Below are 9292 nucleotides of genomic sequence, written 5' to 3'. Positions count from 1 at the left end.
TCATTCCACTATTGCAACAAAATTGAAGTTGGTTAGCCCCAATGGGAAGGCCTCATCTGATATCAGCAATGGAAAGAGATCATCAGGTGAATAGAGGAAGTTTTTGAAGGATGTATTCAAAGCCTCCATTAAAACATGTGTTATCATTACCAGCTAATGGGAATCTCTAGTCTAGGGCCACTCCAAATAGAGAAAGAGCATTTCTGAGGGGGACTGCCAATCTCAGGTCCATTTATCTCAATCATAAGGTAGTTGAGGGTGAATAGTGGAAGGAGTGCACAATCTTGCAAACTGTACATTTCCCCTGCCTTACCTGTGCTAATGTCTGCAAGTCCCATGAAGACCTCATCAACTATCTCTGAATCTAAACATCTGGAGTGCAAACAGATCCTCCACAACACTGGAATACCGCCTTAGAATAAAGCAATTTGTGCAGAACAACCCTTGCATATTTTATGTAGATCCTAACTAGGATTAATTAATTGTGTATTAAAATATTATTTGACTCTCTAACTTCAAACCCAATTTGAATTGGTTTAAACAAATGGTCATTTGCAATGAAGTTCGGGGAAATATAATGGCCTTCAAATGTTTACAATGCATTCTATGCATTTTAATATTTTCATCCTATTTCTTTGGTTTTGGAAAGATGCAATTCCTAATTTTTAATTGGTGAAGAGAATAGGTAAAGAAAACATCTTGGAGGAATGTGCTATTTAGCCTACTTACATAAGAAGTTTCAAATGCTCCAACTTAACATGAAATATTTAAAAAATACTTCTATATTTTTCCCCATAATACTCGAGATGCTTTGAAAGGTATAGATGATATTTGACAGAGGAGATTGTGCTTGTTAAAAGAAGAGGTGACTACTTCATCCTCCGTTGAGTACTATGTCTGTAACCCTACCATTGACAGCTCTCCAAGTACTGATCCAAGTTCTGGATAAATATAAGAGTGTTTTTTTGCTACTCTAACCCTTCAAGACAATGAGACCCCACATACCTACCTTTTCCCAAGTGAAAATGTACTTCCTCATCTTCCTTCTAATCCACTAACCAGTTACTTATAATGCACGTGGTTTGGTGTTTATCCTACAGGTGAAACATTTAATGTGAATCTTAGAAGAAACTTCTTCACTCAGAGGGTGGTGTGAATGTGGAACGAGCTGTCAGCAGAAAGCAGTGTAACATTTAAGAGAAGTTCAGATAGCTGTCTGGATGAGAGGCTTTTGGAAGGTTATGACCCAGATGCAGGTAGATGGGACCAGGCAGGAGATCAGGTCAGCATGGACCAGATGGGCCAAATGGCCTGGTTCTGTGCTTTGGCATTCTATGGCTTTGCAATAAGAAATAGGTCCACCCTATTTACTCTGTGTAGATTCTTCTTAATTTAATACAGCTCAAGTTAGAGTCTCCTCAAACACTTTAATTCCGACTCCCTTTCTCATTCCGACATGTGAGTCCATGGCGTCTTCTTCTGCCAAGATGAGGCCACCCTCAGGGTGGAGGAGCAGCACCTTATATTCCATCTAGGCAAACTCCAACCTGATGGCTTGAATATTGATTTCTCCCTCTGGTAAAAAAAAATTGTCCCGTTTCCTCTATTCCTCACTCTGACATTTTGTCTCTTCTCACCTGCCTATAACATTCCCCTGGGTCTCCTCCTTCTCTTTCTCCTATGGTCCACTCTTCCTCTTCTATCAGATTCCTTCTTCACCAACACTTGACGTTTCTCTCCCACTTGGCTTCACCTATCACATTCAAGCTAGCCTCCTTCCCCTCCCCCCACCTTTTTATTCTGGCATCTTCCCCTTTCCTTCTCAGTCCTAAGAACAGGCCTCGGCCTGAAATTTCGACTTTATTTATTTCCATGGATCCGACCTGGCCTTCTAAGTTCCTCTAGCATTTTGTGTGTGTTGCTTCCAATCTTTCCTCCTTGTTACAACTTATAGGTCTTGGCTACATCTTCATCTCTGTTGCATCCTGTCCAGCAGAATTGTAACTCAAAGTAATCTGATGACCTGAAAAGAACTTAGTATTCAAGTTGTGATCAGAATCAGAATCAGGTTTATCATCACCAGCAAGTGTCATGAAATTTGTTAGCTTAGCAGCAGTTCAATACAATACATAATATGGGGGGGGGGGGGGGGGGATAAATAAATAAATAAATTGCAGTATACGTATATTGGATGGATTTAAAATCATGCAAAAAACAGAAGTAATATATATTTAAAAAGTAAGGTAGTGTTCAAGGGTTCAATGTCCATTTAGGAATCAAATGGGCAGAGGGGAAGAAGCTGTTCCTGAATTGCTTCAGGCTTCTGTACCCCCTTCCTGATGGTAACAGTGAGAAAAGAGCATGCCCTGGGTGCTGGAGGTCCTTAATAATCGAAGCTGCCTTTCTGAGACACCGCGCCTTGAAGATGTCCTGGGTACCTTATAGGCTAGTACCCGAGATGGAGCTGACTGACTTACAACCCTCTGCAGCTTCTTTCAAGCTGTGCAGTAGCCCAGCTCCCCTAATACCAGACAGTGATGCAACCTGTCAGAATGTTCTCCACTCTACATCTATAGGAGATTTTGAGTGTACTTATTGACATACCAAATCTCTTCGAGCTGCTAATGAAGCATAGTTGCTGTCTTGCCTTCTTTATAACTACAACAATATGTTGGGACGAGGTTGGATACTCAGAGATCTTGACACCTAGGAACTTGAAACTGCTCACTCTCTCCACTTCCGATCCCCCTGAGAACTGGTACATGTTGGTGCCCTTCCTGAAGTCCACAATCAGCTCTTTCATCTTACCGACGATGTGTGCCAGGTTGTTGCTGCAGCACCATTCCACTAGTTGGCATATCTCACTCCTGTACGCCCTCTCGTCGCCATCTGAGATTCTACCAACAATGGCCATATCATCAGCAAATTTATAGATAGTATTTGAGCTATGCCTAGCCACACAGTCATGGGTATAGAGACAGTAGAGCAGTGGGCTAAGCACACACCCCTGAGGTGCACCAGTGTTGATCATCAGCGAGGAGGAGATGTCGCCAAACCGAACAGAATGTGGTCTTCCAGTTAGGAAGTCAAGGATCTAATGGCAGATGGAGGTACAGAGGCCCAATTTCTGTAACTTCTCAATCAGGATTGCGAGAATGATGGAATTAAATGCTGAGTATAGTCGATGAACAGCATCCTGACATAGGTGTTTGTGCTGTCCAGGTGACGTAAAGCCGTGTAAAGAGCCACTGAGATTGCATCTGCCATTGACCAATTGTGGTGATAGGCAAATTGCAATGGGTCCAGGTCCTTACTGAGGCAGGAGTTCAGTCTAGTCATGACCAACCTCTCAAAGCATTTCATCACTGTAGATGTGAGTGCTACCAGGCAATAGTTATTAAGGCAGCTTACTTTATTCTTCTTTGGCACTGGTATAATTGTTGCCTTACTGAAGCAGTGAGAGGTTGAAAATAATCTGACTTGAGGTATACACAGTCCTCTCATAACCTCTCAGATCTTAGTTAATAAGAAAAAACATTTAACCATCTCTTTGACCTGTCCTGCTGGCTGTTAGGATCCACCAACACAAATGCAAGATTTCTCTTCTCCTCCCTACAACTCAGTGCTGCCCTCTATAAACATTTCCTTGCCTTGTCACTCCTCCCCAATGCATTTCCTCACACTTACCTTGATTCTATTTGCAATTTTCCTACCCAATTGTCCAGACAAAATCTGTGTTTGTCATTGAAAACCAAACAATCACTATATGCACGATCACTAAACTCCTTTCAACCTGATCTATACATTTAGGTACAAAATAATATGTATTACAGGAAGCCAGGGACCAAGTAGTTCTGCCACATATGCAGAATAAATTACAGATATCTAATGCAAAGTGACATTTCACTTATTTAGGTACATTTGTTCTGAACTTCTGTTAATCACCCAATGTAGTAGCAGAAACTAGAGTATGCACACACACACAGCTATAATTTGCAATTGAAGTAAGAGCTGACCTTTTGCTGTTTTGGGGAGAAGTGGACAAAATGTCACTCCATCAAGTTAGAGGGAAGAAATAGTTAGTGTAATTCATGATCACAAGACATGGCCTTATTTTTTAAGTGTAGCCACCCATGTAAAGCATTGCTGAAGCAAAAAAAAAGCTCATTGTTTCCATTGCTGTCTGCTATCCCGGATACAAGGTCAAGTTTCATTTCAGTATTTGCCGTTCTATTTTTAAGTAATAATGACATGCACAGACTCCTGGAAAAAAAAGTAAAAATACAATATCCTCTATGTTCACTAATTTAGCATAAAGACAATTTTAAGTGGAACACTCAACAGAATGGGCATTGTAAAGCTATTAGCTCTTTTTTTTAAAGGCAAATACTTCCATGAGAGGAAAGGCAGCCAGAATCCATCTAGACATAGAACAAAGCTGGACCAATAGGATTTATTGTATGCAATTGCTTACAGAATAAGTAAACATAAAAAAACATTAAAACAGAATAGAAAGAGGAAAGGGTTTTGTAGGGTCAAATAGTGACAAAAATGGTAGAATTAATGTCTCACAGCGCCAATGACCTGTGCTAAACACAGACCACAATCTGCCTATGACCATGTAGGTTTCTTTGGGTACTCCAGTTCCATCACAGATCCCTTAGATGTTCAGGTTGGAAGGATCATTGGGCATTGTGAAATTCCCCCTTTATGTGTCGGTAAGCAGTAACATCTTGGCCTGATTGATGGGGCTTGGGAAGAGTAAGATACAGGGAACATTTTTGGAGAATTGGGTTGCTCTGTGAGTCTGCATAGATTCATTGGCCTGCTTCAGTGTCACCAGGAAATAGGGTATATTTCGGAACATACATTAGGAGTCTATAATAAAGCAGGAGGATACCTGCAAGAGCATCAACCCTTATGCAACAATTTGATGATTATGATTATGAAGACACGTAGTCCTCTTTTATTGTCATTTAGTAATGCATGCATTAAGAAATGATACATTCTTTCCTCCAGTGCGATATCACAAAACACAGGACAAACCAAGACTGAAAAAACTGACAAAACCATATAATTATAACATATAGTTACAAACAGTGTAACAATACCATAACTTGATGAAGAAGTCCATGAGCACAGTAAAAAGTTCAAAGCTTCTCAAATGTCCCACATCTCACACAGACAGGAGAAGGACGAAACACTCTCCCTGCCGTGCCGACCACAATCCGACTCTGAGTCATCTGAAAACTTCAAGCTCTGATCAGCTCTCCGACACCGAGTACTGAACGCCATCTCTGTCCGAATGATTCGACCTCCTTCTCGATCGCCAAAAGCAGGCAAGGCCGGGATTCCAGGAGTGAAATCCCATGTGATTTCAAAGAATGTTAGGTACTGTGATGTGTACCACATTTGGTATGGCATGGGTGCGGACTGAGACACTTCATCAGAGAGACCTCTTTAGTCCGTGCAAAGCCTCAGGAGTCCTAATTATTATGTCTGGTTGGCCACGGGGAACTTGATGAAAGTGCTTGCTGTAGCAAAGGAAAGATCAGTTACCCTCTCAATGCAAACAGAGGCTGCAGACTGCCCAATAATACTGATGGCCTCTTGAACCTTTGGAAGAGCCGATGGCAAAAGAAACAGAGATGATTTCAATCACAATGTGAAATGCCGAACTTGATGTGGAAGCTGATTGCAGTCCTGTTGCAAGAAATGGCATAATTTACTTGGGGTTCTCTGGAGATGCATAGCCTTGGTGAATACAGCAGTCATATTCCCCTAGTCTCTACACCTCACTGTAAGTACGGGGCATATTGCAATATTCATGCTGTTACGTGTTCTTGTATATTTTGACCCATACGGGTTGCTGCCAAGCTTCCCTGTGTGTTACATACTGAACACAATGTGGGCGGGCATCCAAAGCAGATGCCAGACAAGCAAAATAAGCAGCTGCTCATTTGATCCTCACCTCTCCGTCTCTCGTGTGTGCTATTCATGGCCACCCGGCTTCCCAGTAGCACAAACATAACAACTGGCAACCCGGTGACAAGTCCTCACACAATGTTTATTGATTTGTTCCCCGCGGCAAGGGAAGTCCGTGTGCAACGTTGGCGGTGTACCGCTGTGTAGTGTAGGTGAGCGAAAAGAAAGCAGCCGCAGGAAGCGCGGTGAGTGAAGAATCCAAGGGGAGAGAATGAGAATGGGATGGTTAAATGAAACAAATAAGAGCGATCAAGAGCGAAGTGTTAGACTAGTTAACTTTTCCGGGGACTAGTTAACTTTCCTGGAATAAGATTGCGTTTGAAAATGGTGACAATGTGTGGAAATATGGAGCCGTATGACAAAACGACAGAGCAATGGAGTTGATTAAACTGCGAAGATTTGAATATTTTCAAAGTTCAAAGTTAAGTATCTTATCAGAGTACATACATGTCACCACATACAACCCTGAGATTCTTTTACTGCAGGCATGCTTAGCAAATCTATAGAGCGGTAACTGTAAATTCGAAACATCAGGAACTGTTAACTGTAAACAAACTGTGCAAATGCAGATATAAATAAACAGCAATAAATAAGGAGCATGGAATGACAATATAACAGAGTCCTTAAATTTTGCACTGTCAAATCAAATTTCAGGTGATATTCATGTTCCAACGTTTCTGACTGTAAAGAGTGCAGAAGTATTTAATTTTTTACAGTCTAGTACGACCTACTAAGCCTGGCAATATGCCTTACAAGAACATAATTAAAGTCTTAAAGGACCATTAGTCACCTAAACCTTTGATTATCGCTGAGAGTTATAGACTTCATGAAAGGAATCAAAAGGAAGTCAAGTTTATTTCACAATTTGTGGCAGTGCTGAAGCAATTGCCCGAGCAATGTGATTTTGGGCAGCTGTTGAATGACATGTTACATAGTAGACTCATATGTGGTCTGTGTAGTGAGGCAATTCAGAAACATTTGCTTACGGAAGATAGACTGACCTTACGGAAGACAGTGGAGATTGGTACATTTATGGAGATGACAGCAAAAGAACACAGCTATTAAGCACATTTTCCCAAGTTAATGAAGTTTCTGCTGACTTTAAGGATAAGGTACCTATTGGCAATTATTGTTACTGTTGTGGCAAAACTGGGCATTTAGAAAAAGAATGCTGGTATAAGGATTCTTTTGGCCTAAGCTATGGCAAAAAGGGATATATAGAATGTGCCTATAAATGTAGAAAGACGTTATCAAAAAAAAGACTGTAGTGATGAAAAATTACTTTTGGAAAACAAAAGGAATCAAGTGAACCAGATGGAGCAGACTGAGGATGGACCAAGTGGCTCACTCTGTGGTTAAAGGAGTTTTGCATGTTCTTATCTTTTTCAGGACATGAAAACGGCTATCAGGTGATCTCATGGTTTGATGGGGCCACAGTTCACAAGGAGAAATTGCAGTATCTCATCCCAGAAAGGGCAAGGTTGAATTTAAAAGCTTACACTGGTGAGGTTGCTCTGGTAAGGGGAGTAGTAATTGTACATGAACTGAAAAGGAAACTTCCACTGTACATTGTTAAAAGTAGTTATCCAGCGCCTCTGAGCTGCTCTAACCAGAAGCCGCTCAAACTCAACTGGTACAAAGTGCATTTGATTGTTGGGAGCATTGGTCTACGAGAGGTGTTGAAACATAGAAAACATAGAAAACATAGAAAATAGGTGCAGGAGTAGGCCATTCAGCCCTTCAAGCCTGCACCGCCATTTATTATGATCATGGCTGATCATCCAACTCAGAACCCTGCACCAGCCTTCCCTCCATACCCTCTGATCCCCCTAGCCACAAGGGCCATATCTAACGCCCTCTTAAATATAGCCAATGAACTGGCCTCAACTGTTTCCTGTGACAGAGAATTCCACAGATTCACCACTCTCTGTGTGAAGAAGTTTTTCCTAATCTCAGTCCTAAAAGGCTTCGCCTTTATCCTCAAACTGTGACCCCTCGTTCTGGACTTCCCCAACATCGGGAACAATCTTCCTGCATCTAGCCTGTCCAATCCCTTTAGGATTTTATACATTTCAATCAGATCCCACCTCAATCTTCTAAATTCCAACGAGTACAAGCCGAGTTCATCCAGTCTTTCTTCATATGAAAGTCCTGCCATCCCAGGAATCAATCTGGTGAATAGAGAATGGGCAGTATGAAAGGACCAATGTTAAGTTAGCTGTTAAACATGACATAACACCCAAATGCCTGAAGAGGAGGCCTGTTCCAGACAAACCAAATGTGGAAGGACAGGTCCAGAGTAAAGTGTTGGAACCCATGTGTGTAAGTAAATGGGAAACTCCAGTGTTTCCTGTCCTAAAAAACAAAGGGTCTTTAAGCCGTAGTGGAGTCTTCAAGTTTACTATTAACCCAGTTGTTACAGCTGAACAATACCCTCTTCCCCTCATCGATGAACTTTTTGCAGGATTGGCCGGAGAACAGACATTTGGCAAGATTGAGTTGTGTCAAGGTTACTTGCAGATGCGTGTGAAGCCACAGTCACAGGAACTGTTGACCAGAGTGACTCACAAAGGAATGTTCAGGTATTGAAGACTTCCATTGGCATCACCTAGGTTCCCACACTTTTTCAATGGGCAATGGACCAGATTCTAAGCAAGTTGGCAGGGGTGCAATGCTATTTGGATAACTTACTCATTACTAGTAAAATTGAGTGTGAGCACCTGCGAAACTTGGGTGCTACACTACAAAGACTCGAAGAATACAGGCTAAAGGTCCAGAAGGACAGGTGTGAGTTTTTTTGACCTTCAATTGAATATTTGGGCCATGTGATTGACAACTCAGGGCTTTACAAGGCACCAGCAAGAGGTAAAGGCAGTTGTGGCGGCTCTATCACCACAGAATGTAAGTCAATTAAGATCTTTCTTAGGATTACTAATGTACTACACAATGTTTGATTCTAACCTAGCTAGCATGCTTAAACCACTTCATGAGCTTTTAAATAGGTCAACACACTGGCAGTGGACAGATCAATGTGAAGAGGCTTTTAAAAAGGCCAAAACAGTTTTGTCACTGTCTAAAGCACTCACACACTTGAACCCGTCATTGTCCATACATTTGGCCTGCAATGCATCACCCTATGGTGTGGGGGCAGTTACCCCACAAAATGACATTGAGTGAAATGCTTCCAATTGCTTTCACATCACGTCATTAAGCAAGGCAGAAAGCCACTGTGCCCAGATCGAGCGGGAAGCACTCACAATTGTCTCTGGAGTTCAGAAATTCCATCAATTCCTCTTTGGTTGACGAT

This window comes from Mobula hypostoma, chromosome 12, assembly GCF_963921235.1.
Source record: "Mobula hypostoma chromosome 12, sMobHyp1.1, whole genome shotgun sequence".
Lineage (NCBI taxonomy): Eukaryota > Metazoa > Chordata > Chondrichthyes > Myliobatiformes > Myliobatidae > Mobula > Mobula hypostoma.
The sequence above is the reverse complement of the archived record's forward strand: the minus strand, read 5'-3'. Positions refer to the sequence as shown.